Consider the following 27,774-nt stretch of genomic DNA (forward strand, 5'->3'; position numbering starts at 1 on the left):
AGATTATTGTCCAAAGTCAATGAATGTCTGATATGGAGTGAAGGGATTCAGTTACTGTAGTAACATCAGTTTTTTAAGATTAAGTTGTAACCTGTGATGTGTTTGCCAGCATTTTGATTGTATTGGTACAGAGTGAAAGAATGTTTAATGTGTTGGACCATGATGTTGAAAACAAGACAAAGAACTGAATACCATCTTTAATACCAAGGCAGGAAAGCAATATGCAGAGAGGGGCTTAGGTATATATTGAACAGAATGGATGAAAGAGCTGACCCCTGTGGTACACCAGATGTAAATGAAGAACCATTGGAGTATTGTGGACCTATCCTGATTTCTTGTGTGCGATCATGTAAGATAGGATGTGAACCATTTAAGGACTGTTCCAGATATCGGGGATGCACATTTGTTGGTCATTCGTTTTTTGTTTGTTTGTTTTCTTTCATGATTCGCGCATAACGCGAAACGAATGGCCAAGAAATGCACATCCGTACCACATATGCCCAGTGCAGATAATCAAGCCAAAGGTATTGCATGTACAGTGGTCTCGAGTGGCGCCAGAATGTAGCCCCGGAGTATTGCCTTGTGTGATGAACCCTTTCCTAAAACCATGTTCGGAGTCTAGTATCCAGGAAATTGGTACGTTGATGATTAGTTTTGATGGTAATCAGCCAGCTCTTGACTGTTGCCTATCTGGTTTTTTAGGTATTTGAGTAATAATTGCTTGTTTTAAGAGTGTGGCCCAATTGCCAGACGTGCTTGACGGGTCGACTGTAGGAGCAGGGCGCCGAGATGTTCCATCGTCGGCTTGTTTTTGTATTTCAGTAGGACATGAGGTTTGGGGACATACCGTGTTTTTCATTTTGGATACAATTAAGTGTCTTGTTGGTTTTTACTAGGGTAAATGCCGGGTTGCTCGGTCTGTGCTTCTGTCGGCAAAGGTAAATGTGGAAAAACCGTCGTATCTTTTCGCTGTTTCCTGTAGAGAAGTTGCCCAGTTACCTCCACGCATCCCTTTATTTATTACTTCCACCTCCAGTCGTGCCTTTTTTATTTGTTTTTGGAATTTCGTCCTCCTCACCTCCTCTGGAAGGAAGCACTCTCTCCTACACTTCCTTTTTTTTTTTTTTTTTTGCTTTTTGAGAGATGAGACAATAACCTTTTGAGCGCGATCCTATCTTTAGTCCTCGTTAGCGTGCAGCCAGGAACGGAATGGCACGAGGCGCGTCTCCCGGGCTCTTGCACGTGCAACGCCAGCACTTTTTTGTTTTTAAGTGTTTTCAGTACTTACGCATGCAGTACATTGAGTAATCTCAGAAGGCTCGAGTGAGCGCTGGACAGAACTGCAGAGCTGCTTTCCGGGGTTTAATTCTGCATTACTCACCAATGAGATAAATCCTTTTTATTTCATTTTTTTTTTAAGATCTTTGGGAGAACTGTAACGCTTTGTCGACGAGGAATAGCTTAGAATAACGCCTCTCCAATTCCTATCGCCCAGAGAAAAGGGCTTGCGGCAGACTGTACCCACCGGTGGACAGTAATCATGAACCCCCATGGTGTTTAGTCGCAGGTGGCTGGCTCCGTAAAGCCCTCCCTGAGTCTCTGTCGGCCTTGCCTTTAGCTGCTGTTCTGTGGTGTCTGGTTAATAAGAGCATGCTTTATGTAGCATGGGCCACTCCACCTGAGCTGGTAAATGGAGTTAAGCTCTCAGCTTTCTGTCTCGGCAGGACTGTGGGCAGATCTGGGATAAGAGTGGTCAGGGGTGGCAGCCGGTGCTGTCATCGCATATGAACATCTACCTTGTACTTAATACAGGACCTGTAGCTCACGTTCGCTGCTGATATCTCTGGCTGTCAGACAGAGCTGCTGAGCCACCAGTCAGCCGGTTACAGACTGTAACCCGGGTTTTTACCCCTTATTCTTCTCCTAGCACAGGACTCCAGCCTAAGAACCAGCCCTTCACAGCCGGCTCTGCACTCTCCAGGCAGCCGGGGACAGAGGCTCCGGGGTTTTACCCCTCTCTTGTATTACACCCTCCAGTGATTAACAGATCCTCGCCCGCACTCACAAGAATGAAATGTTCTCTCTTAAAATAAAAGAATCTTTCTAACGCACACAGTGCGCGGTGAAACCTCCTCCCCTATGCAAACAAACATTAAACGTGCAGAGAGTATGGGTTTCTAGCAGGGGCTGTTAGACCCGGGCTGCGGGGGAGCTTCCGAGCCATCTCTCACCGGCACAGACCGTCCAGCACTGCCATGACAGGTGGGTCTCCCCCCTCCCTCCCGCAACTTACTACTGTGAGGGCGAGACAGGCAGGGTCGGAGCCTATCACAGGAGAGTCCTGCTGCAGCCCCGCCCCTTCCTGCTGCTGCGATTGGACAGCAGGGAGGAGAAGGCGGGGCACAGCCCTGAGGTCCCAGACGTTCCATCCGCAGCGAGCAGGAGATTCAGAGAACCCCAGAGAGATGGATCCAGGCCCAGGAGGGGACGTGGAGGCAGGGACCGGGGCCCAGGATCTCACCCTCTGTCCGGCCGCGAGCTGCAAAGAGCCCTACAGAGAGAGAGATCGCGGCCCAGGGGAGAGGAAGGCACCGGGGGACGTGTGCGATGCTGCTGTGTGGGGATCGCTCCCTTATGCAGAGCCCTTCAGCAGCTCATAAAGACTCTGAGGAGCTCTGCTTTCCTATGGGAATCTAACTTTTTGCTGTTTAATGCGGCGATCGAGGAGGCTCCTGCACAGGTCAAGCAGTTCATGTCTCAGGTTCTGAAGGCTGCGAGATGCTCGGTTCCGGCCGAATGGAAGAAGATCGCCGGTCCAGCAATGTCGCGGGCCTGCAGCCGTCCGGATGAGATGCACAGGGGATGGAGCAGGTCAGGGCAATGCGGAGGAACGGGCTGGATCCTTTACAACTATAGGGAAGCCCTAGGAGAAGGGGAAATCCGAGCATTCTCCGGGGCGGGGAATAAAGGAAGGGCTGGGGATATTGTTCTGTACTGTGTATCTGCTGATGACTGAATTATGATGGAGAGAGGTGTTGTGCACTTGCTGTTTTCCTGATAACTAACTTTATTGTAATAAAAATCACATCGAAGTGTGTTTAAATAAAAAAGAAGCTGAATGTGAACCGCGGGACTTGTGGTTTATTAGTGGCTCCCTCTGAGACCTGAGCCACCCGTGGATCCTGGGAGGCTCTAGTGCTCCGGGTAAAGATATCTTTTAGGAGGTCGGTGGGGCGGCGTTTCTACTCCCTGAAAAGGTCAGATCTGGGATAAGAGTGGTCAGGGGTGGCAGCCGGTGCTGTCATCACATATGAACATCTACTTTGTACTTAATACAGGACCTGTAGCTCACGTTCGCTGCTATCTCTGGCTGTCAGATACAGCTACTGAGCCACCAGTCAGCTGGGTACAAACACTCCCGGGGTTTTACCCCTTATTCTTCTCCTAGCACAGGACTCCAGCCTAAGGACCAGCCCTTCACAGCCGGCTCTGCACTCTCCGGGCAGCCGGGGACAGAGGCTCCGGGGTTTTACCCCTCTTTCCACCACTCTCTTGTATTACACCCTCCGGTGATTAACAGCTCCTCGCCCGCACTCACAAGAATTAAATGTTCTCTCTTAAAATAAAAGAATCTTTCTAACGCACACAGTGCGCGGTGAAACCTCCTCCCCTATGCAAACAAACATTAAACGTGCAGAGAGTATGGGTTTCCAGCAGGGGCTGTTAGACCCGGGCTGCGGGGGAGCTTCCGAGCCATCTCTTGCCGGCACAGACCGTCCAGCACTGCCGAGTGGAGCAGGAACATTATGGGGGGGAGTGGAAACTGGGATCGGAGGATTAAGGGGGCACAGACCTGGGCAGAGAGTGAGGAGGGGGGTCACTGCAGTGCGTTCTATGTTTTGGTTTAAACCCCCCTAACTTCCAAGCTGCTAAGGGACCTGAGGGAGGAAAGTGCATCCTACAGAGCAGCTTCCCAGCCACCGGCAGCTCCTCACCGGACAGAGGGTGAGATCCTGCGACCCGGTCCCTCCCTCCACGTCCCCTCTGCCCGCGCCTCTCCCCACCTTCTCCCCTGGGCCGCGATCTCTCTCTGTAGGGCTCTTTGCAGCTCCTGACCGGACAGAGGGTGAGATCCTGCGACCCGGTCCCTCCCTCCACGTCCCCTCTGCCCGCGCCTCTCCCCACCTTCTCCCCCGGGCCTGGATCCGTCTCTCTGGGGCTCTCTGAAGCTCCTGCTCGCTGCGAAGGAACGGCCGGGACCGGGCTGTGCTGTGCCCCGCCTCCTCCCCCTGCCGTCCAATCGCAGCAGCAGGAAGGGGCGGGGCTGCAGCAGGGCTCCCCTGTGATAGGCTCCCACCCTGCCTCTCTCGCCCTTAAAACCGTGGCGGAGCTGTAGCTTCCGGTCGGTGACCGAGAGCCCGGCCGTGCGCTCCGAGAGCGGGCAGCGTCCGCCCTGCCGGGAAAAGCCGCTTAGCACGGAAGGAGCAATGGGGGCTAAGGCTGGGGGGAAGCGCGGGTTCTGGCCCAGGCATGAGCGGCGCTTTACGGCCTCCCTCTCCCCAGGCTTTAAGCTTGCAAGTCCTGCAAACCGTGCAAAGGTCCCCGGGGTTTAAGCGGCTCTTCCCGCCAGCCTGCTCTCACTGCTCCGTGTTCACGGTCTGATTGTGACAGAGGGGTTCGCATGGAACCAGATATCGGTTAAATGAATGAATGACCGAGGGATGCGATGTGAGTAAGAAAGAGAGAGGGTGAGCGGTAAATATCGCACACGGGGAAGGCTAAATCTGTCCTCGGGGCTTCCTTTTCCAGGGCAGTGCTGGACGGTCTGTGCCGGTGAGAGATGGCTCAGAAGCTCCCCCGCAGCCCGGGTCTAACAGCCCCTGCTGGAAACCCATACTCTCTGCACGTTTAATGTTTGTTTGCATAGGGGAGGAGGTTTCACCGCGCACTGTGTGCGTTAGAAAGATTCTTTTATTTTAAGAGAGAACATTTCATTCTTGTGATTGCGGGCGAGGATCTGTTAATCACTGGATGGTGTAATACAAGAGAGTGGTGGAAAGAGGGGTAAAACCCCGGAGCCTCTGTCCCCGGCTGCCCGGAGAGTGCAGAGCCGGCTGTGAAGGGCTGGTCCTTAGGCTGGAGTCCTGTGCTAGGAGAAGAATAAGGGGTAAAAACCCGGGTTACAGTCTGTAACCGGCTGACTGGTGGCTCAGCAGCTAGGTGGGGGCCAGTGTAGGTGAGTGGTGCGGGTGGATGGGGAGGAGGGGGGTCAGTTAGACCTGTGTTCCAAGCATATTCCGGTGAATACCTCTAATGAGAAAGAGCCTTAATTAATAACAAGAAAGAGCCACCAGCAGCTGGGGCTTTTACTACTTTCTACCAGGGAAAATGGCCCAAATTTCACCAAAACTACCCATTTTTGGTCCTTGTGATCAGTAACATTCTCTGTCGCGGAGAGGATGTTACAACCCACGGTCTTACTGAGCTGGTGGGGCTTCGAACCCACAACCTCACTGTTACTAACCCGGCTCCCAACCCTTGGGTCAGCGAGGCTTTCACACTAAGCTCATTTCGGAACTTATATTTGACCTTTTCAGGGAATAAAAACGCCTCCCCACCCACCTCCTAAAACATAAGAGGTAAAAACCCGGGAGGGAGCGTTTGTACCCAGCTGGTGGCTCAGCAGCTCTGTCTGACGGCTCCGTTACAGGGATTTACTCGAATATACGAGGGCGCGGGTTCGAGTCTAGCTTAGCCAGAAGCTAGGTGGGGGCCAGTGTAGGGAAGCGGTGCCACCAGCAGACTGGGGGTTTTACTACTTTCTACTAGGAAAAATGGCCCAAATTTCACCAAAACTACCCCTTTCCAATCCTTGTGATCAGTAACATCCTCTGTCGCGGACAGGATGTTATACTACCGAGCTGATGGGGCTTCGAACCCACAGCCTCACTGTTACTAACCCGGCTCCCAACCCTTGAGTCAGCGAGGCTTTCACACCAATGACTTTTCGGAACTTATATTTGACCTTTTCAAGGAACAGCAGCGCCTCCCTCAACCACCTCCGGAAAGATAACTTTATCAGGAGCACTACAGCTTTCCAACATCCCCCAGTGGCTCAGAGCTCAGAGGGAGACACTTATAAGTCACAAGTCCCACAGTTCAGCCTCTGTTTTATTTAAACACAATTGGATTTGTGTTTTTTTTTTGTTTTGTTTTTACAATAAACTTTTTTCTTTAGAAAACAGCATCATAATGCAATCAGCTAGAATCGACAGGAAATACAAAGTATAGAATATCCTCAACCATTATTTCATTACCCCTCCCGCCCTTGAGAATATTAGGATTTCCACTTCCACAGGTTTGTAAAAGCATCGGGTCTGTTTTTCCTTATTGCGTGAAATTTTCTATCCTGTGCATCTCATCCGGACGGCTGCAGGCCCGCGACATTGCCGGAGCGGCGATCTTCTTCCATTCGGACGGAACCGAGCATCTCGCAGCCTTCAGAACCTGAGACATGAACTGCTTGACCTGTGCAGGAGCCTCCTCGATCGCCGCATTAAACAGCAAAACGTTAGATTCCCAGAGGAAAGCAGAGCTCCTCAGAGTCTTTATGAGCTGCTGAAGGGCTCTGCATAAGGGAGCGATCCCCACACAGCAGCATCGCACACGTCCCCCGGTGCCTTCCTCCCCGCTTCCTCTCCAACGTCTGCCCGCGCCTCTTCCCACCTTCTCCCCTGGGCCGCGATCTCTCTCTCTGTAGGGCTCTTTGCAGCTCCTGACCGGACAGAGGGTGAGATCCTGGGCCCGGTCCCTGCCTCCACGTCCCCTCTGCCCGCGCCTCTCCCTACCTTCTCCCCTGGGCCTGGATCCGTCTCTGGGGCTCTCTGAAGCTCCTGCTCGCTGCGAAGGAACGGCTGGGACCGGGCTGTGCTGTGCCCCGCCTCCTCCCCCTGCCGTCCATTCGCAGCAGCAGGAAGGGGCGGGGCTGCAGCAGAGCTCTCCTGTGATTAGGCTCCGACCCTGCCTGTCTCGCCCTCACAACCATGGCGGAGCTGTAGCTTCCGGTCGGTGACCGAGAGCTCGGCCGTGCGCTCCGAGAACGAGCAGCGGCCGCCGTGCGGGAAAAGCCGCTTAGCACGGAAGGAACAATGGGGGCTATGGCTGGGGGGAAGCGCGGGTTCTGGCCCAGGCATGAGCTGCGCTTTACGGCCTCCCCCTCCCCAGGCTTTAAGCTTGCAAGTCCTGCAAACCGTGCAAAGGTCCCCGGGGTTTAAGCGGCTCTTCCCGCCAGCCTGCTCTCACTGCTCCGTGTTCACGGTCTGATTGTGACAGAGGGGTTCGCATGGAACCAGAAATCGGTTAAATAAACAAATGAATGACCGAGAGATGCGATGTGTGTGAGAGAATGAGCGGTAAATATCGCACACGGGGAAGGCAAAATCTGTCCTGGGGGCTTCCTTTCCCAGGGCAGTGCTGGACGGTGTGTGATGGCTCAGAAGCTCCCCCGCAGCCCAGGTCTAACAGCCCCTGCTAGAAACCCGTAATCTGTCCATGTTTAATGTTTGTTTGCATAGGGGAGGAGGTTTCACCGCGCACTGTGTGCGTTAGAAAGATTCTTTTATTTTAAGAGAGAACATTTCATTCTTGTGAGTGCGGGCGAGGATCTGTTAATCACTGGATGGTGTAATACAAGAGAGGGGTAAAACGCCGGAGCCTCTGTCCCCGGCTGCCTGGAGAGTGCAGAGCCTGCTGTGAAGGGCTGGTCCTTAGGCTGGAGTCCTGTGCTAGGAGAAGAATAAGGGGTAAAAACCCGGGACAGTCTGTAACCGGCTGACTGGTGGCTCAGCAGCTAGGTGGGGGCCAGTGTAGGTGGATGGGGAATAACAGAAGGGCTGGGGATATTGCTCTGTACTGTGTATTGGCTGATGACTGAATTATGATGGAGAGAGGTGTTGTGCACTTGCTGTTTTCCTGATAACTAACTTTATTGTAATAAAATCACATCGAAGTGTGTTTAAATCAAAGAGAAGATGGATGTGAACCGCGGGACTTGTGGTTTATAAGTGGCTCCCTCTGAGACCTGAGCCTCTCGTGGATCCTGTAGTGCTCCGGGTAAGATATCTTTTAGGAGGTGGGTGTGGGGGCGTTTTTACTCCCTGAAAAGGTCAAATATAAGTTCCGAAAAGAGCTTAGTGTGAAAGCCTCGCTGGCCCAAGGGTTGGGTGCCGGGTTAGTAACAGTGAGGCTGTGGGATCGAACCTCCACCAGCTCAGTAAGACCGTGGATTGTAACATCCTCTCCGCGACGGAGAAACTCAGGAAGACTGTGGATTGAAAGATCCTCTCCGGGACAGGAGAAACTCCGGGATGGAGAAACTCAGGAAGACTGTGGATTGAAATCTCCAGAGGAGAAACAGCCACCAGAGGAGAAACAGATCCAGAGAAGAAACAAGAAAGAGCCACCAGCAGCTGGGGCTTTTACTACTTTCTACTAGGAATGGCCCAAATTTCACCAAAACTACCCCTTTCTAGTCCTTCTGATCCGTTCTTACTGGGTATCTCCTTCTCCTGTCTTACTGGGTATCTCCGTCGCCCAGAGGATCTTTCAATCCACGGTCTTACTGGGTATCTCCTTCGCCTGTCTTACTCGGTACCTTCGTCGCCGAGAGGATCTTTCAATCCACGGTCTTCCTGAGTTTCTCCATCCCGGAGTTTCTCCTGTCCCGGAGAGGATCTTTCAATCCACGGTCTTCCTGAGTTTCTCCGTCGCGGAGAGGATGTTACAATCCACGGTCTTACTGAGCTGGTGGAGGTTCGATCCCACAGCCTCACTGTTACTAACCCGGCACCCAACCCTTGGGCCAGCGAGGCTTTCACACTAAGCTCTTTTCGGAACTTATATTTGACCTTTTCAGGGAGTAAAAACGCCACCTCTTAAAAGATATCTTTACCCGGAGCACTACAGGATCCACGAGAGGCTCAGGTCTCAGAGGGAGCCACTTATAAACCACAAGTCCCGCGGTTCACATCCATCTTCTCTTTGATTTAAACACACTTCGATGTGATTTTATTACAATAAAGTTAGTTATCAGGAAAACAGCAAGTGCACAACACCCCTATCCATCATAATTCAGTCATCAGCCAATACACAGTACAGAACAATATCCCCAGCCCTTCTGTTATTCCCCCGCCCCGGAGAATACTCGGATTTCCCCTTCTCCTAGGGCTTCCCTATAGTTGTAAAGGATCCAGCCCGTTTCTCCGTATTGCCCTGACCTGCTCCATCCCCTGTGCATCTCACCCGGACGGCTGCAGGCCCGCGACATTGCCGGAGCGGCGATCTTCTTCCATTCGGCCGGAACCGAGCATCTCGCAGCCTTAAGAACCTGAGACATGAACTGCTTGACCTGTGCAGGAGCCTCCTCGATCGCCGCATTAAAGAGCAAAAAGTTAGATTCCCATAGGAAAGCAGAGCTCCTCAGAGTCTTTATGAGCTGCTGAAGGGCTCTGCATAAGGGAGCGATCCCCACACAGCAGCATCGCACACGTCCCCCGGTGCCTTCCTCCCCGCACCCTCTCCCCACCTTCTCCCCTGGGCCTGGATCCGTCTCTGGGGGTCTCTGAATCTCCTGCTCGCTGCGAAGGAACGGCCGGGACCGGGCTGTGCTGTGCCCCGACTCCTCCCCCTGCCGTCCAATCGCAGCAGCAGGAAGGGGCGGGGCTGCAGCAGAGCTCTCTCCTGTGATAGGCTCCCACCCTGCCTGTCTCGCCCTCACAACAATGGCGGAGCTGTAGCTTCCGGTCGGTGACCGAGAGCGGGCAGCGTCCGCCCTGCCGGGAAAAGCCGCTTAGCACGGAAGGAGCAATGGGGGCTAAGGCTGGGGAGAAGCGCGGGTTCTGGCCCAGGCATGAGCGGCGCTTTACGGCCTCCCCCTCCCCAGGCTTTAAGCTTGCAAGTCCTGCAAACCGTGCAAAGGTCCCCGGGGTTTAAGCGGCTCTTCCCGCCAGCCTGCTCTCACTGCTCCGTGTTCACGGTCTGATTGTGACAGAGGGGTTGGCATGGAACCAGAAATCGGTTAAATGAACGAATGAATGACCGAGGGATGCGATGTGTGTGTGTGAGAGAATGAGCGGTAAATATCGCACACGGGGAAGGCAAAATCTGTCCTGGGGGCTTCCTTTCCCAGGGCAGTGCTGGACGGTCTGTGCCGGCAAGAGATGGCTCAGAAGCTCCCCCGCAGCCCGGGTCTAACAGCCCCTGCTAGAAACCCGTAATCTCTGCACGTTTAATGTTTGTTTGCATAGGGGAGGAGGTTTCACCGCGCACTGTGTGCATTAGAAAGATTCTTTTATTTTAAGAGAGAACATTTCATTCTTGTGATTGCGGGCGAGGATCTGTTAATCACTGGAGGGTGTAATACAAGAGTCGTGGAAAGAGGGGTAAAACCCCGGAGCCTCTGTCCCCGGCTGCCTGCCGGCTGTGAAGGGCTGGTCCTTAGGCTGGAGTCCTGTGCTAGGTGAAGAATAAGGGGTAAAAACCCGGGTTACAGTCTGTAACCGGCTGACTGGTGGCTCAGCAGCTAGGTGGGGGGGCCAGTGTAGGTGAGTGGTGCGGGTGGATGGGGAGGAGGGGGGTCAGTTAGACCTGTGTTCCAAGCATATTCCGGTGAATACCTCTAATGAGAAAGAGCCTTAATTAATAACAAGAAAGAGCCACCAGCAGCGGGGGCTTTTACTACTTTCTACCAGGCAAATTTCCCCAAAACTACCCCTTTCTGGTCCTTGTGATCAGTAACATCCTCTGTCGCGAAGAGGATGTTATAATCCACGGTGTTACTAAGTTGGTGGGGCTTCGAACCCACAACCTCAATGTTACTAACCCGGCTCCCAACCCTTGGGTCAGCGAGGCTTTCACACTAATCTCATTTCGGAACTTATATTTGACCTTTTCAGGGTATAAAAACGCCTCCCCACCCACCTCCTAAAAGATAAGAGTTAAAAACCCGGGAGCGTTTGTATTCAGCTGACTGGTGGCTCAGCAGCTCTGTCTGACGGCTCCGTTACAGGGATTTACTCGAATATAGGAGGGCGCGGGTTCGAGTCTAGCTTAGCCAGAAGCTAGGTGGGGGCCAGTGTAGGGAAGCGGTTTTACTACTTTCTTCTAGGAAAAATGGCCCAAATTTCACCAAAACTACCCCTTTCGAGTCCTTGTGATCAGTAACATCCTCTGTCGCAGACAGGATGTTATACTACCGAGCTGATGGGGCTTCGAACACACAGCCTCACTGTTACTAACCCGACTCCCAACCCTTGGGTCAGCGAGGCTTTCACACCAATGGCTTTTCGGAACTTATATTTGTCCTTTTCAAGGAACAGCAACGCCTCCCCCAACCACCTCCGAAAAGATAACTTTATCAGGAGCACTACAGCTTTCCAACATCCCCCAGTGGCTCAGAGCTCAGAGGGAGACACTTATAAATCACAAGTCCCACGGTTCGGCCTCCGTTTTATTTAAATACAATTGGATTTGTTTTTTTTTGTTTTTACAATAAACTTTTTTTCTTTAGAAAACAGCATCATAATGCAATCAGCTAGAATCGACAGGAAATACAAAGTATAGAATATCCTCAACCATTATTTCATTACCCCTCCCGCCCTTGAGAATATTAGGATTTCCACTTCCACAGGTTTGTAAAAGCATCGGGTCTGTTTTTCCTTATTGCGTGAAATTTTCTATCCTGTGCATCTCACCCGGACGGCTGCAGGCCCGCGACATTGCCGGAGCGGCGATCTTCTTCCATTCGGCCGGATCCGAGCGTCTCGCAGCCTTAAGAACCTGAGACATGAACTGCTTGACCTGTGCAGGAGCCTCCTCGATCGCCGCATTAAACAGCAAAAAGTTAGATTCCCATAGGAAAGCAGAGCTCCTCAGAGTCTTTATGAGCTGCTGAAGGGCTCTGCATAAGGGAGCGATCCCCACACAGCAGCATCGCACACGTCCCCCGGTGCCTTCCTCCCCCCCACCTTCTCCCCTGGGCCGCGATCTCTCTCTCTGTAGGGCTCTTTGCAGCTCGCGGCCGGACAGAGGGTGAGATCCTGGGACCCGGTCCCTGCCTCCACGTCCCCTCTGCCCGCGCCTCTCCCTACCTTCTCCCCCGGGCCTGGATCCGTCTCTGGGGGTCTCTGAATCTCCTGCTCACTGCGAAGGAACGGCCGGGACCGGGCTGTGCTGTGCCCCGCCTCCTCCCCCTTCCGTCCATTCGCAGCAGCAGGAAGGGGCGGGGCTGCAGCAGAGCTCTCTCTTGTGATTAGGCTCCGACCCTGCCTGTCTCGCCCTCACAACCATGGCGGAGCTGTAGCTTCCGGTCGGTGACCGAGAGCTTGGCCGTGCGCTCCGAGAACGAGCAGCGGCCGCCGTGCGGGAAAAGCCGCTTAGCACGGAAGGAGCAATGGGGGCTAAGGCTGGGGGGAAGCGCGGGTTCTGGCCCAGGCATGAGCTGCCCTTTACGGCCTCCCCCTCCCCAGGCTTTAAGCAAAGGTCCCCGGGTTTTAAGCGGCTCTTCCCGCCAGCCTGCTCTCACTGCTCCGTGTTCACGGTCTGATTGTGACAGAGGTGTTCGCATGGAACCAGAAATCGGTTAAATAAACAAATGAATGAATGACCGAGGGATGCGATGTGTGTGAGAGAATGAGCGGTAAATATCGCACACGGGGAAGGCTAAATCTGTCCTGGGGGCTTCCTTTCCCAGGGCAGTGCTGGACGGTCTGTGCCGGTGAGAGATGGCTCAGAAGCTCCCCCGCAGCCCGGGTCTAACAGCCCCTGCTAGAAACCCGTAATCTCTCACGTTTAATGTTTGCATAGGGGAGGAGGTTTCACCGCGCACTGTGTGCGTTAGAAAGATTCTTTTATTTTAAGAGAGAACATTTCATTCTTGTGATTGCGGGCGAGGATCTGTTAATCACCGGAGGGTGTAATACAAGAGAGTGGTGGAAAGAGGGGTAAAACCCCGGAGCCTCTGTCCCCGGCTGCCCGGAGATTGCAGAGCCGGCTGTGAAGGGCTGGTGCTTAGGCTGGAGTCCTGTGCTAGGAGAAGAATAAGGGGTAAAAACCCGGGAGAATCTGTACCCAGCTGACTGGTGGCTCAGCAGCTCTGTCCGATGGCTCCGTTACAGGGATTTACTCGAATATAGGAGGGCGCGGGTTCGAGTCTAGCTTAGCCAGAAGCTAGGTGGGGCCAGTGTAGGGAAGTGGTGCGGGTGGATGGGGCGGAGGGGGGGTCAGTTAGACCTGTGTTCCAAGCATATTCCGGTGAATACCTCTAATGAGAAAGAGCCTTAATTAATAACAAGAAAGAGCCACCAGCAGACTGGGGGTTTTACTACTTTCTACTAGGAAAAAAATAGCCCAAATTTTACCAAAACTTCCCCTTTCTGACCAGAGAGGATGCTACAACCCATGGTATTACGGAGCTGGTGGGGCTTCGAACTGAGCTGGTGCAGCATCCTCTCTGCCATAGAGGCTCAGTAACATCCTCTGTCGCGGAGAGGATGTTACATCCCGCGGTGTTTCGGAGCTGGTGGGGCTTCGAACCCACAACCTCAACGTTACTGAGCTGGTGGGGCTTCGAACCCACAACCTCAACGATACTAACCCGGCTCCCAACCCTTGGGTCAGCGAGGCTTTCACACCAATTCCTTTTCGGAACTTATATTTGACCTTTTCAAGGAACAGCAACGCCTCCCCCAACCACCTCCGGAAAGATAACTTTATCAGGAGCACTACAGCTTTCCAACATCCCCCAGTGGCTCAGAGCTCAGAGGGAGACGCTTATAAGTCACAAATCCCACGGTTCAGCCTCTGTTTTATTTAAACACAATGGGATTTGTTTTTTTTTGTTTTGTTTTTACAATAAACTTTTTTCTTTAGAAAACAGCATCATAATGCAATCAGCTAGAATCGACAGGAAATACAAAGTATAGAATATCCTCAACCATTATTTCATTACCCCTCCCGCCCTTGAGAATATTAGGATTTCCACTTCCACAGGTTTGTAAAAGCATCGGCTCTGTTTTTAACTTATTGCGTGAAATTTTCTATCCTGTGCATCTCATCCGGACGGCTGCAGGCCCGCGACATTGCCGGAGCGGCGATCTTCTTCCATTCGGCCGGATCCGAGCGTCTCGCAGCCTTAAGAACCTGAGACATGAACTGCTTGACCTGTGCAGGAGCCTCCTCGATCGCCGCATTAAACAGCAAAACGTTAGATTCCCATAGGAAAGCAGAGCTCCTCAGAGTCTTTATGAGCTGCTGAAGGGCTCTGCATAAGGGAGCGATCCCCACACAGCAGCATCGCACACGTCCCCCGGTGCCTTCCTCCACGCTTCCTCTCCAACGTCTGCCCGCGCCTCTTCCCACCTTCTCCCCTGGGCCGCGATCTCTCTCTCTGTGTAGGGCTCTTTGCAGGTCGCGGCCGGACAGAGGGTGAGATCCTGGGACCCGGTCCCTCCCTCCACGTCCCCTCTGCCCGCGCCTCTCCCTACGTTCGCCCCTGGGCCTGGATCCGTCTCTCTGGGGCTCTCTGAAGCTCCTGCTCGCTGCGAAGGAACGGCTGGGACCCGGCTGTGCTGTGCCCCGCCTCCTCGCCCCTACCGTCCAATCGCAGGAGCAGGAAGGGGCGGGGCTGCAGCAGGGCTCTCCTGTGATAGGCTCCGACCCTGCCTGTCTCGCGCTCGCAACCATATAAAATAATAATAAGAGCCACCAGCAGCTGCGGCTTTTACTACTTTCTACCATTCAAAATGGCCCAAATTTCCCCAAAACTATCCCTTTCTAGTCCTTGTGATTAGTAACATCCTCTGTCGCGGAGAGGATGTTATACCCCACGGTGTTACTGAGCTGGTGGGGCTTCGAACCCACAACCTCACTGTTACTAACCCGGCTCCTAACCCGTGGGTCAGCGAGGCTTTCACACCAAGTACTTTTCGGAACTTATATTTCACCTTTTCAGGGAGTAAAAACGTCTTCCCCCACCCACCTCCGAAAAGATATCTTTACCAGGAGAACAGCATCCTCCCAACCTCCATCAGTAGCTCAGGGCTCAGAGGGAGGTGCTTATAAGCCACAAGTCTCCTGTTTCACATTCAGCATCTGTTTTATTTAAACACACTTCGATGTGTTTTTTATTACAATAAACTTTTTTTTTTTATCAGGAAAACAGGAAGTCCATAACACCTCTATCCATCATAATTCAGTCATCAGCCAATACAAAGTATAGAACAATATCCCCAGCCCTTCTTTTATTCCCCGCCCCGGAGAATGCTAGGATTTCCACTTCTCCTAGGGCTTCCCTATAGTTGTAAAGGATCCAGCCCATTTCTCCTTATTGCCCTGACCTGCTCCATCCCCTGTGCATCTCATCCGGACGGCTGCAGGCCCGTGACATTGCTGGACCGGCGATCTTCTTCCATTCGGCCACACCCCAGCCTGCTAGACTGGCATCGGTGGTCACCACCACCCAATTTGGCAGATCGAGGGACACGCCACGGGCCAGGTTCGGCGGATCCAACCACCAGCCCAGACTGTCCCTGGCATTCTGCGGGAGCGGGAGAATCATCTGGTAGTCCTGCGATACTGGTTTCTAACGGGAGAGGAGCGCCCACTGTAAGGTCCTGAGGTGCGCGAAAGCCCAAGGTACAAGGTCGATGGTGGACCCCATCACTCCCAGGAGTTGCAGGTAGTCCCAGGGGGTGGGCTCTGGTAACGCAGCGAACCGTCGTGTGTGATCCCGCAAGGATTGAGCTTTGTCCTGGCGCAGAAAAACTTTGCCCAGTAGGGTGTCGAAGGTGGGCATGAGGGAGCTCTTGGAGAAGTTCACTACCCATCCCAGGGAATGTAGAAACCATTACACTCGAGTCACCGCTGAGCGTCCATGATCGAATGACTTCGCCCGGAGGAGTCAATCGTCCAGATAAGGATGAACCAGGATGCCCTCCTTCCAGAGAGCTGCCGCCACGACTACCATGATCTTGGTGAAGGTGCGCGGCGCCGTCGCCAATCCGAACGGGAGAGCCGTGAACTGAAAATGCTGGTCCAGAATTTTGAAACGAAGGAAACGGTTTTGGTCCGGGCGGATGGGAATGTGCAGGTAGGCCTCCGTTAAGTCCAGGGAGGCGAGGAACTCCCCACGATGCACCGCCGCAATCACTGACCGGAGCGTTTCCATGCGGAACCGAACGACTCGAAGGGATTTGTTGACTTCCTTGAGGTCTAGGATAGGCCGGAAGGAACCGTCCTTCTTTGGTACGACGAAATAGATGGAATAGTGGCCCGAGCCCACCTCTCCGAAGGGCACGGGCGCAATAGCGCCTATCTCCCGGAGTCTGTCCAGAGTCAGCTGCACCGCTCCTCTCTTGAGGTCCGAGCCACAGGGGGAAAAGATGAACCTTCCCTGCGGGGGGCGGACAAATTCCAATTTATGGTATCCAGGACCCACTGGTCCGAGGTGATCCGTGCCCACTCCGCGTAGAAATACGTTAGTCGGTCCCCAATCCTGGGGACAGGGGAGTGGGCGAGACTGGCATCATTGTGAAGACTTGGTATAGGGGTTCCCGGTTCCGGGAGTAGTGCGTGCGGGCCGACGCCCGCGAAAGGAGCGCGACCAGGGCTGAGACCTGGGGGTGGATGGCCGGGAGCCCGCCTGTCTGTATCCCCTGTAGCGCCGTTGCGCTCTGGCTCTGGTCCGAGAAGAAGAAAATGCTCTGGATGGTCGAAACCTATCCTCCGGCAGCCGATGAACAGCGTTCTCCCCCAGGGACTTGATGACCTGGTCCAAATCCTCCCCGAAGAGGAACTTGCCCCTGAAGGGAAGAGAGCCCAGACTCGACTTAGAGGACGTATCAGCCACCCAATTGCGTAGCCACAGTAGTCGTCGTGCTGCCACTACCGAAACCATGGATCTTGCGAGGACCCGAAAGAGGTCGTACGAGGCGTCCGCCCCATACGCCACTGCGGCTTCCAGCCGATCTGCCTGGGCAGCCTCATCGGCCGGCAGGACCTGAGACGTGAGGAGTTGTTGCACCCAAAGGAGACTAGCCCGCTGGGCAAGCGAACTGCACATCACCGCCCGCATACCCAGTGCGGAGACCTCGAAGACCCGCTTAAGGAAAACTTCCAACTTACGATCCTGTGTGTCCCGCAACGCCGCACCTCCCGTTACTGGGATAGTCGTCCTCTTCGTGACCGCCGACACTGCGGAGTCCACCTTTGGGACCTTGATGAGGTCCAGAAAATCTTCGGGGAGCGGGTACAGCTTTTCCATAGCCCGGCTGCTCTTCAGGGAGGCCTCCAGGGTGTCCCATTCCCTGGTGAGAAGTTGTAAAAACGAGCCATGAATGGGAAAAGCCCGAGCCCTCGGCCGGAGTGCCACCAGGACAGGATCTCCCTTCCTTGAAGAAGTGACGACAGCGGGAGCTACTGGGGCAGGCGGGTCTGGTGGTGGGTCCAAATCTAATTCTTGGATGATCTGCGGGATGAGGTCGTCCAGCTCTTCCCTCTGGAAGAGGGGTAGGGTACACGGATCATCCCCGTCCTGCGTGCCGTCCCCTTGTCCCCCATCCGGGAGGTCAGGTCCATGTCCCGCTGGGTTTGGCACCGCCCCCACTGCCGCGGGCGTGGATCGGACCCGGGTAGGAAGGCGGGAGGCCCCCACTCCCGGAGGGTCGGGGGGGGGGGGGGGGGGCCGGCGTCGAGGGCGACATCCGAGGGATCTTAGGAGGGGGGGGGGGGGTCCCCACAGGTGCTTCCAGCCCCTGCAGATAAGCGGTATGCATGAGCAGGATAAACTCCGGAGAGAACCTCGGCCTGCTCGGGTGCGCTTCGGGGGCGGCGTGGTTCCTGCTCCCTGGCTCTGGGTGCTTGGTTCCTGCACCAAAATCGGGGGAACACCCCCGCTGGTAGAGTCCTCCAGGGACATAACCCACTGTCTGGACTGATCCAGGTACGTACAGGGAAGCAGGGATCGCTGTTCCAGTACCTGAGGGACCTCAGCCCAGCCGGGCGCTTCCAGCTCACTACTGCCACCTCTGGTGGTTCAATATACTGTTTAATAAAAGAACTAGTGTGTGTCTGTCTCCTTAGGGATGTAAATCGTTTTTGAGCGATTAAAATTATCGTCAGATAATTTTAAAATCATCCAAAATCGTTAGAGTGCACGATACAATACAAATGCCCCCGATTTATTGTCAGGGGCATTTGTATTGTATCGTTAAATAGGGCGCGGGAAAACCGGCACACCAAAAAAACCCTAAAACCCACCCCGAACCTTTAAAACAAATCCCCCACCCTCCCGAACCCCCCCCCAAAAGTTTTAACTTACCTGGGGTCCAGTGGGGGGGGGGGGTCCCGACGTGATCTCCAGCTCTCTGGCCACGGCTGCGTTGAGAAATGGCGCCGGTGGCCCTTTGCCCTTATCATGTGACAGGGCAAAGGTAGCGCCGGTGCCATTTTGGTTCCTGGCTCCCGACGTCATGCGTGCAGATCGCTCCCGGACCCCCGCTGGACCCCCAGGGACTTTTGGCCAGCTTGGGGGGGCCTCCTGACCCCCACAAGACTTGCCAAAAGTCCAGCGGGGGTCCGGGAGCGACCTCCTGCACGTGGGCCGTATTGCCAATCTTCAAAATGGCGCCGACGCTACCTTTAACCTCATTATGTCATACGGGCGACCTCACTCCTGCCCTGCAGCACCTCCTGCTATTCCAGTACTGAGACCCTGACACACAGCTCTGCCAATGCAGCTCACTCCTGCCCTGCAGCACCTCCTGCTATTCCATTACTGAGACCCTCACACACAGCTCTGCCAATGAACCTCACTCCTGCCCTGCAGCACCTCCTGCTATTCCAGTTCTGAGACCCTCACACACAGCTCTGCCAATGCACCTCACTCCTGCCCTGCAGCACCCCCTGCTATTCCATTACTGAGACCCTCACACACAGCTCTGCCAATGAACCTCACTCCTGCCCTGCAGCACCTCCTGCTATTCCAGTACTGAGACCCTCACACACAGCTCTGCCAATGCACCTCAGTCCTGCCCTGCAGCACCCCCTGCTATTCCAGTACTGAGACCCTTACACACAGCTCTACCAATGCAGCTCACTCCTGCCCTGCAGCACCTCCTGCTATTCCAGTACTGAGACCCTGACACACAGCTCTGCCAATGCACCTCAGTCCTGCCCTGCAGCACCCCCTGCTATTCCAGTACTGAGACCCTTACACACAGCTCTGCCAATGCAGCTCACTCCTGCCCTGCAGCACCTCCTGCTATTCCAGTACTGAGACCCTGACACACAGCTCTGCCAATGCACCTCACTCCTGCCCTGCAGCACCTCCTGCTATTCCAGTTCTGAGACCCTCACACACAGCTCTGCCAATGCACCTCACTCCTGCCCTGCAGCACCCCCTGCTATTCCATTACTGAGACCCTCACACACAGCTCTGCCAATGCACCTCACTCCTGCCCTGCAGCACCTCCTGCTATTCCAGTACTGAGACCCTCACACACAGCTCTGCCAATGCACCTCAGTCCTGCCCTGCAGCACCCCCTGCTATTCCAGTACTGAGACCCTTACACACAGCTCTACCAATGCACCTCACTCCTGCCCTGCTGCACCTCCTGCTATTCCATTACTGAGACCCTCACACACAGCTCTGCCAATACAGCTCACTCCTGCCCTGCAGCACCTCCTGCTATTCCAGTACTGAGACCCTGACACACAGCTCTGCCAATGCAGCTCACTCCTGCCCTGCAGCAGCCCCTGCTATTCCAGTACTGAGACCCTCACGCACAACTCTGCCAATGCACCTCACTCCTGCCCTGCAGCACCTCCTGGTATTCCAGTACTGAGACCCTCACACACAGCTCTACCAATGCACTTCACTCCTGCCCTGCAGCACCCCCTGCTATTCCAGTACTGAGACCCTCACACACAGCTCTGCCAATGCACCTCACTCCTGCCCTGCAGCACCTCCTGCTATTCCAGTACTGAGACCCTCACACACAGCTCTACCAGTGCACCGCACTCCTGCCCTGCAGCACCTCCTGCTATTCCAGTACTGAGACCCTCACACACAGCTCTACCAATGCACCTCACTCCTGCCCTGCAGCACCCCCTGCTATTCCAGTACTGAGACCCTCACACACAGCTCTACCAATGCACCTCACTCCTGCCCTGCAGCACCCCCTGCTTTTCCAGTACTGAGACCCTCACATACAGCTCTACCAATGCACCGCACTCCTACCCTGCAGCACCCCCTGCTATTCCAGTACTGAGACCCTCACATACCCTCCTACCCTGCAGCACCTCCTGCTATTCCAGTACTGAGACCCTCACACACAGCTCTGCATTAGAAATTTTTTTTTATTTTAAGAGAGAACATTTCATTCTTGTGATTGTGGGCGAGGAGCTGTTAATTCCTGGATGGTGTAATACAAGAGAGTCGTGGAAAGAGGGTTAAAAACCCCGGAGCCTCTGTCCCCAGCTGCAATATGGAGAAACAGGCTGGATCCTTTACAACTATAGGGAAGCCCTAGGAGAAGGGGAAATCCGAGCATTCTCCGGGGCGGGGGAATAAAGGAAGGGCTGGGGATATTGCTCTGTACTTTGTTTCGGCTGATGACTGAATTATGATGGATAGAGACATTGTGGACTGTTTTCCTGATAAAAAAAAGTTTATTGTAATAAAAATCACACAGAAGTGTGTTTAAATAAAACCGAGGCTGAATGTGAACCGTGTGGCTTATAAATGGCTCCTTCTGAGCCCTGAGCCACCGGTGGATCCTGGGAGGCTGTGGTGCTCCTGGTAAAGATATCTTTACGGAGGTGGTGGGGGGAGGCAAGATGGGATCACAATAATCAGGAAGGGACTGGTGGGATTTTGAAAGGAAAAAGTTTATGGGAAAGAAACATGGAAATGCTGACTTCCTGTTCAGGGAGGGGGTAGGGCAAGACTCCTGAAAAAGTGGGGAGGTGTCTGACGGGGTCAGTATACAGTGCAGGGAGGTAGGTCAAAACCCCAGAAACAAAAAATCCCCGGAACCAAAAATCTGCAGGGAAAGGGGGAAGAAATACCAGGTGACACAGAGTCAGTCGGGCTGGTTCCTTCCCCCTGAAGCATCGGAGAAACCTGAGACACAGGTGTGGGAGGGAGAGGGTGGGGCCTCGGGAACCAATCCCTGGCCAGCAGGGGAGGGGAAGGAAGAGGGTGGGGCCCCAGGAACCAATCCCTGGCCAGCAGGGGAGGAGTCTCCATCCTATAAAAAAAGGAGCCAAGGCAAAGCATTTCAAGTCTCTTTCCAGGTACTGGAAAGGAGGGAGTGGGACCTGGCTGCCCGATGCTGCTGAGGACTGCTTTACTGTGGGAGAAAGGACTGAAACCCTGGTACCAGAGAAGGTGAGTGTGCAGATTCCAAATCTTCCCTTTTTGTTTTTATTGCTAATGAACTATTTCCAAGGCTGCCAATTGGGTGGAGGTATTTCTGGGGAGTGTGGTAGAGAGCAGAGATAGGAGGGAGGAGGCAGAGGCCAGCAGGGCTGCACTTAAGTTCTTTGCTGGCCTGTTTTAGGACATTTTTTTTTTGGTTTGTTAGGACTTGTGGCAGGGAGAGAAGAGGTCTGTGACATAAAGATGAAGCTTCAAGGGGAGAAGCCAGGCTCAGCACTCACTGGTTGGGCTTGGTGCCTCCCTGCCAGCCCAATGAGGGTTTGAATCCCGCAAGGGGAACCAGTGGAGAAATTTTATAACTGAGAGCCTTTGGACTTTTGATGTTCCTGGGAGTGTTAGTAGCCAGGGAGCCAGTTTGGAAAATGGAGCAGTGGAGTCAATCAGATGGACAGGGGCTGATGAGAGTTGAGAGGAAACTTAATATAGTGTTAGAGAACAAATCAGACCTGCCAGAGCCCTGCTTAAAATGCTTCATCTCTGCTGGTGGACCTGGGACCTTTGGCAGAGGGTTAGACTCCTGCAGCCAGTGTGAGGCAGGGCCTGATGTGTCCTCTAGCAGTGTTAAGTTGTGTGCCAGGTCTTGCAAGCTAAAGAAGGTTATAAGCATTTGGGAGGGCTCTGACACTTTATTCTTTAGCTTGTGTGTGAGGTCTTGCAAGCCTACGAAGGCTGGTTAGTTGGTGAGGGGGCAGAGAACTATACACAAGGGCATGTATTGTAGGATGCTCTAATTTCAGGGCTTGGTAGTGAAGGGGGAGGGATATGAAAAGGCCTGTTTGAACAGTCAGGTTTTCAGTTTGGGTTTTTTGGGATTTTTTGTTGTTTTGGGTGTTGGGTTCTAGATGTAGCTCTTGGTGCATGGAATTCCAGTTGGGTGCTGCAATTGATAGTGCTCGTTCCCTGGTAGAGTTCAGGTGAGTTAGCTTGGGTGAGGGTGTTGGTAGGGTCTCGGTGTCTGCGGGTCTTGTGGCTTTTTGGTTTTTGAAAGCTGAAGGAGGGGTTTGTCCAGTGTGTTTGGATTATGTATGATCTTGTGTATTGTGGTAAGACTCTTGAAGAGGATTCTGAATTGCATTGGGAGCCATGGGAGTGATGTTTGTGAGGACTCTGGCAATGGAAATTTGTAGCATTTGGAGGGGTTTGAGTGTTGTGGTTGGGGGTCCCAGTAGTATAGTGTTGCAGTAGTCTATCTTGGAGAAGACGAATGCTTGAAGGATGGTTAGGAGAAATCATTGCTGTAGGAGGGGTGTTATTTTTTTACTACATGTAGTTTAAAGTAGCAGTCTTTTAATGTCAAATTAATGAATTTTTTTAGATTTAGTTTGCTGTCCAAGATTACACCTAGGTCTCTTGCCTCTTGAGCTATGGGTAGCTTAGGATTTATTTATTTTAGTGCTTTTTTATACCAACATTTGATACAGATATCTGTTTACAAGAAACAAAGGATAATAAGGTTAACCAAAACATAGAGGAAGGCAAAAGTTACAATCAAACAGGGGTAATGGAACTGGGGAGAAGAGGAGCCAATAGCAGAAGATAACTCTAATTATAGCAGAAACTAATCCATTCACAATATCTGTGGAGGAGAGCACTGGATAAAGGGTCCATCAAGCCCAGGATGCTGGGCTTGATGGACCCTTGGTCTGACCCAGCATGGCAATATCTTATAACTGAGATGGCCCTGAATTAAGGGAAGGCTTGTTGAAACAGCCAAGTAGAGCTTTTTTTTCTGAACATCAGTAGACAGGGTTCTTGTCTTAGATCAGGGGGGCGTGGCATTCCAGATGTTTTGGCCCTGCTATCAGAGGGCTCGTTCTCTGGTGGCTGCATGAAAGGTGGATTTGGTTGGGAGGGTGTATAGTGATCCCTGTAGGCTTCTCTGATAGGTCTCGAGGTGTGGATAGTGAGTGGGCATGGAAGATTGATAGGGATCTGTTTGTGAATGCTTTTGTGAATGATGGTGAGAGTCTTGTGTAAGATTCTAAAGCTTATGAGTAGCCAATGGAGTTTAAGTCAGTAAGGGTCATTTGACTTAGTTTGTGGGATATGGTTAGGAGTTTGGTTTTGGAAGTATTCAGGGCAAGGTTCATTTGGGTGAGTAATTGGTTGATAGTATTGAGGTGGGTTTCCCATGGAGAGATTTGGGGATAGATTCAGTGATAGGGATTAGAATTTGGACGTTATCTGCATAGATGGAAGTGTGAACCCTAGGTTGGATAAGTTTACATATGGGAAGCATGTAGATGTTGAAGAGATGAACCTTGGGGCACTTCTTGAGTGAGTTTGATAGGTTGATTTGCTGTTGCCTATTTTGACTTTGATATCTGTTGTCTAGATATGAGACAAACCAGTGTAGGGCTGTGCCAGTTAGACCAATTTCGGTTAGTCTATGAGGATCTTGAGTGGTATCAAATGCTGCAGAGATGTCCAACATTGCTAAGATATAGGACTGCCCATTATCTATGCCTCTGAACTGGCGGTGAGGGAGATTACTGTTTTGGTGCTGATGAACTTGCAAAATCCGAATTGGGATGGATATAGAATATGTTTTTGTAAAGTGTTTGGTATGTTAGCTGTTTACTACTTTTTTGAGTAGTTTAAGCTAAGAAGTGGGGAATGGCTATTGACCTGAAGATAGCTGGATCTGAGGGGCCCCAGTATCCTGCAGGTGCAACAGTGGATGGCTGTTTTCAATGTTCATGCTTTAGTGATAGGTCCTGTGGGAAGTGCTTGTGCCAAAGACATAGTTTTGATGCACATACACACATATATCGCTATATATATTGTCTATTCTATTAGATAAAAGGGATACAAACATACATATTACTAAACATTTGAGTTATTTCAGAATTATATAAATACATAATTGAACAAGTAGTGTTCTAGTCCTGAATAATAGCCTTTTCCCTAAGCTGTGACACCTTTTCTTGGACCAACACAGGAATTATCATTCTACATGAGCTTTGGAGAGCATCCAGGTCACGTCTTCAGAAGAAGGGAGCTGATTGGTCTGGAAAGCTCATACAGTACTGGGGTAAAAGGAGCGAGGATTAGCTATGTGAGGCCTGACCAGATTGCATTACACATGTTCATCTGCACTAAATACCCCATCACCGCTGCAAAGATCACCATTCAAGCTCTAAAATCAACATTTACAGGTGAGTTGAGCACGTCAGTGTAAGATGCTATTGGAGCAGTTTTCTAAAGTTATTTACCTGTGAAGTGCACTTAATGTAGATAAAATTATTGACAATGAGGTAAAGCAGATTTACCCATTTAAACCTAGTTTTAAGCCTGTAAATGGTGTTGGGCTGGAAATAAAAATGATTCAAAATACGTTAATGAACTTCAAGCCCTGGCTGAAAGCAGACAAGGCAATGGATGGCCCCAGATTCTGTTGCACTTCCATGTTAAACCGGCCTCAGGTTCAAGTAAAGAGAGTGGAGGGGAATCTGATCCTTGGTGTTTGTGTTTGCAGTCGGTTTGTACATGCAAGAACCAGTAAAAAAGTGTAATGTCCTACACGGCCTCTGCTTACACTACTAACTGTCAGATCTGAGAGCCCATTTCCCAGAAAACCATCCTAAAGCAGATGAGGATACAAATATCATAAAAACCCTGATACAGATACAGGGAGTCAGCAAAGAATCCAAACACAGATGCTAAAAGGCAAAAGAGAACCAAACACCCAAGCATCTTTAACCCCACCTTATTTAGGGGACAAAATATGCCAACCTTACTGCTTTCTTGCACACCCCACCCCATTTCATTCAGCAGTTTTATAAAGTGGGAAAAGGCTGATGCCCCCACCCAGGACTCGAGGTCTACAAAATGTTTGGAGTGAGGACACTCATTGACAAGATAGAAGGGAAGAGTGCACACAAATATATATATATATATATATATATATATATATATATATAAATATACACACAACCACAGTGTAAATATGTATACATAAAGATACAAAGCACACGTATATACCACCCACATATACTACACACATATATAGGCACCAGTCACACATGCACACACCATAAATGATATGAACTTACAACACACACTTGCATAGACATAAAACGCACCCATGTATATACATTCTATGCTCCTGGAAAGACTGGTTAATAGTTCAATTTAACCAAATTAGCTGCCATTTTATTGTATTGACTGACTTACATGCGCTCTGGTTATTTTTCTCCCCTTTACATAGTGCTTTGTAATTCCTGAGGAGACTGAATCGAGGCGGAGGAGTCTCCGTTGTTTTGGCAGCACTTTTACCCCTTATAGGCAACACTTTACATAATAGATGCAGGCCTCTTCCTTTCTTATAGGTAACCATATACAGGAATAAATGCAGGGTCTCTTCCGCTCTTATAGGTAACATTATACAGGAATAGATGCAGGGTCTCTCGTGTCAGGCTGTGTTGGCAGCAGTGCTCTTCCTTTCTTATAGGTAACATTATACAGGAATAGATGCAGGGTCTCTCTCCTGTCAGGCTGTGTTGGCAGCAGTTCTTCCATTCTTATAGGTAACATTATACAGGATTAGATGCAGGGCCTCTCCTGTCAGGCTGTGTTGGCAGTAGTTCTCTTCCTTCCTTATAGGTAACATTATACAGGAATAGATGCAGGGTCTCTCGTGTCAGGCTGTGTTGGCAGCAGTGCTCTTCCTTTCTTATAGGTAACATTATACAGGAATAGATGCAGGGTCTCTCTCCTGTCAGGCTGTGTTGGCAGCAGTTCTCTTCCTTCCTTATAGGTAACATTATACAGGAATAGATGCAGGGTCTCTTCCTTTCTTATAGGCAACATTATACAGGAACAGATGCAGGGTCTCTTCCATTCTTATAGGTAACATTATACAGGAATAGATGCAGGGTCTCTCCTGTCAGGCTGTGTTGGCAGCAGTTGTATTCCTTTCTTATAGGTAACATACAGGAATAGATGCCGGCTCTCTTCCATTCTTATAGGTAACATTATACATTAATAGATGCAGGGTCTCTCCTGTCAGGCTGTGTTGGCAGCAGTTCTCTTCCATTCTTAAGGGTAACATTATACAGGAATAGATGCAGGGTCTCTCCTGTCAGGTTGTGTTGCCAGCAGTTCTCTCCCATTCTTATAGGTAACATTATACAGGAATAGATGCAGGGGCTCTTCCTTCCTTATAGGTAACATTATACAGGAATAGATGCAGGGTCTCTCCTGTCAGGCTGTGTTGGCAGCAGTTCTCTTCCATTCTTATAGGTAACAGTATAAAGGAATAGATTCAGGGTCTCTTCCTTGTATACAGGTAACATTATACAGGAATAGATGCAGGGTTCTCTTCCATTGTTATAGGTAACATTATACAGGAATAGATGCAGGGTTCTCTATTATAGGTATCATTGTACAGGAATAGATGCCGGCTCTCTTCCATTCTTATAGGTAACATTATACAGGAATAGATGCAGGCTCTCTTCCATTCTTATAGGTAACATTATACAGGAATAGATGCAGCAGTTCTATTCCTTTCTTATAGGTAACATTATACAGGAATAGATGCAGCAGGTCTCTTCCATTCTTATAGGTAACATTATACAGGAATAGATGTAGGGTCTCGTGCTTTCTTATAGGTAACATTATACAGGAATAGATGCAGGGTCTCCTGTCAGGCTGTGTTGGCAGCAGTTCTCTTCCATTCTTATAGGTAACATTATACAGGAATAGATGTAGGGTCTCCTGTCAGGCTGTGTTGGCAGCAGTTCTCTTCCATTCTTATAGGTATAATTATACAGGAATAGATACAGGGTCTCTTCCTTCCGTATAGGTAACATTATACAGGAATAGATGCAGGTTTCTCTATTCTTATAGGTAACATTATACAGGAATAGATGGAGGGTCTCTTCCTTTCTTATAGGTAACATTATACAGGAATAGATGGAGGGGTCTCTTCCATTCTTATAGGTAACATTATACAGGAATAGATGGAGGGGTCTCTTCCATTCTTATAGGTAACATTATACAGGAATAGATGGAGGGGTCCTCCTTCCATTCTATAGGTAACATTATACAGGATTAGATGGGAGGGGGTCCTCTTCCATTCTTATAGGTAACATTATACAGGATTAGATGGAGGGGTCTCTTCCATTCTTATAGTGTAACATTATACAGGAATAGATGGAGGGGTCTCTTCCATTCTTATAGGTAACATTATACAGGATAGATACAGGGTTCTCTATTCTTATAGGTAACATTATACAGGAATAGATGCAGGTTCTATTACTTTCTTATAGATAACA

At 51.3% G+C, this 27,774-nt stretch overlaps 2 long non-coding RNA genes across 2 annotated transcripts in view; one reads left to right on the forward strand and one right to left on the reverse strand.

The window, feature by feature from the left end:
* Positions 1-6,153: 6,153 nt before the first annotated feature.
* On the reverse strand, positions 6,154-12,655 carry LOC115080125. The gene is made up of 2 exons (XR_003853523.1): positions 12,024-12,655; positions 6,154-6,726 (listed from the first exon to the last, which is right to left on the reverse strand). It is a non-coding gene; the product is annotated as an uncharacterized LOC115080125 (long non-coding RNA).
* Positions 12,656-21,315: 8,660 nt separating this feature from the next.
* The window catches only part of LOC115080124, a 7,544-nt gene continuing 1,085 nt past the window's right edge, over positions 21,316-27,774 (forward strand). Inside the window, exons 1-2 of the long non-coding RNA XR_003853522.1 lie at positions 21,316-21,445; positions 24,438-24,654. This is a non-coding gene — a long non-coding RNA (uncharacterized LOC115080124). The remainder of the gene's footprint in view (positions 21,446-24,437; positions 24,655-27,774) is intronic.

The sequence above is a fragment of the Rhinatrema bivittatum genome, chromosome 19 (assembly GCF_901001135.1).
Source record: "Rhinatrema bivittatum chromosome 19, aRhiBiv1.1, whole genome shotgun sequence".
Taxonomy (NCBI): Eukaryota; Metazoa; Chordata; class Amphibia; order Gymnophiona; family Rhinatrematidae; genus Rhinatrema; species Rhinatrema bivittatum.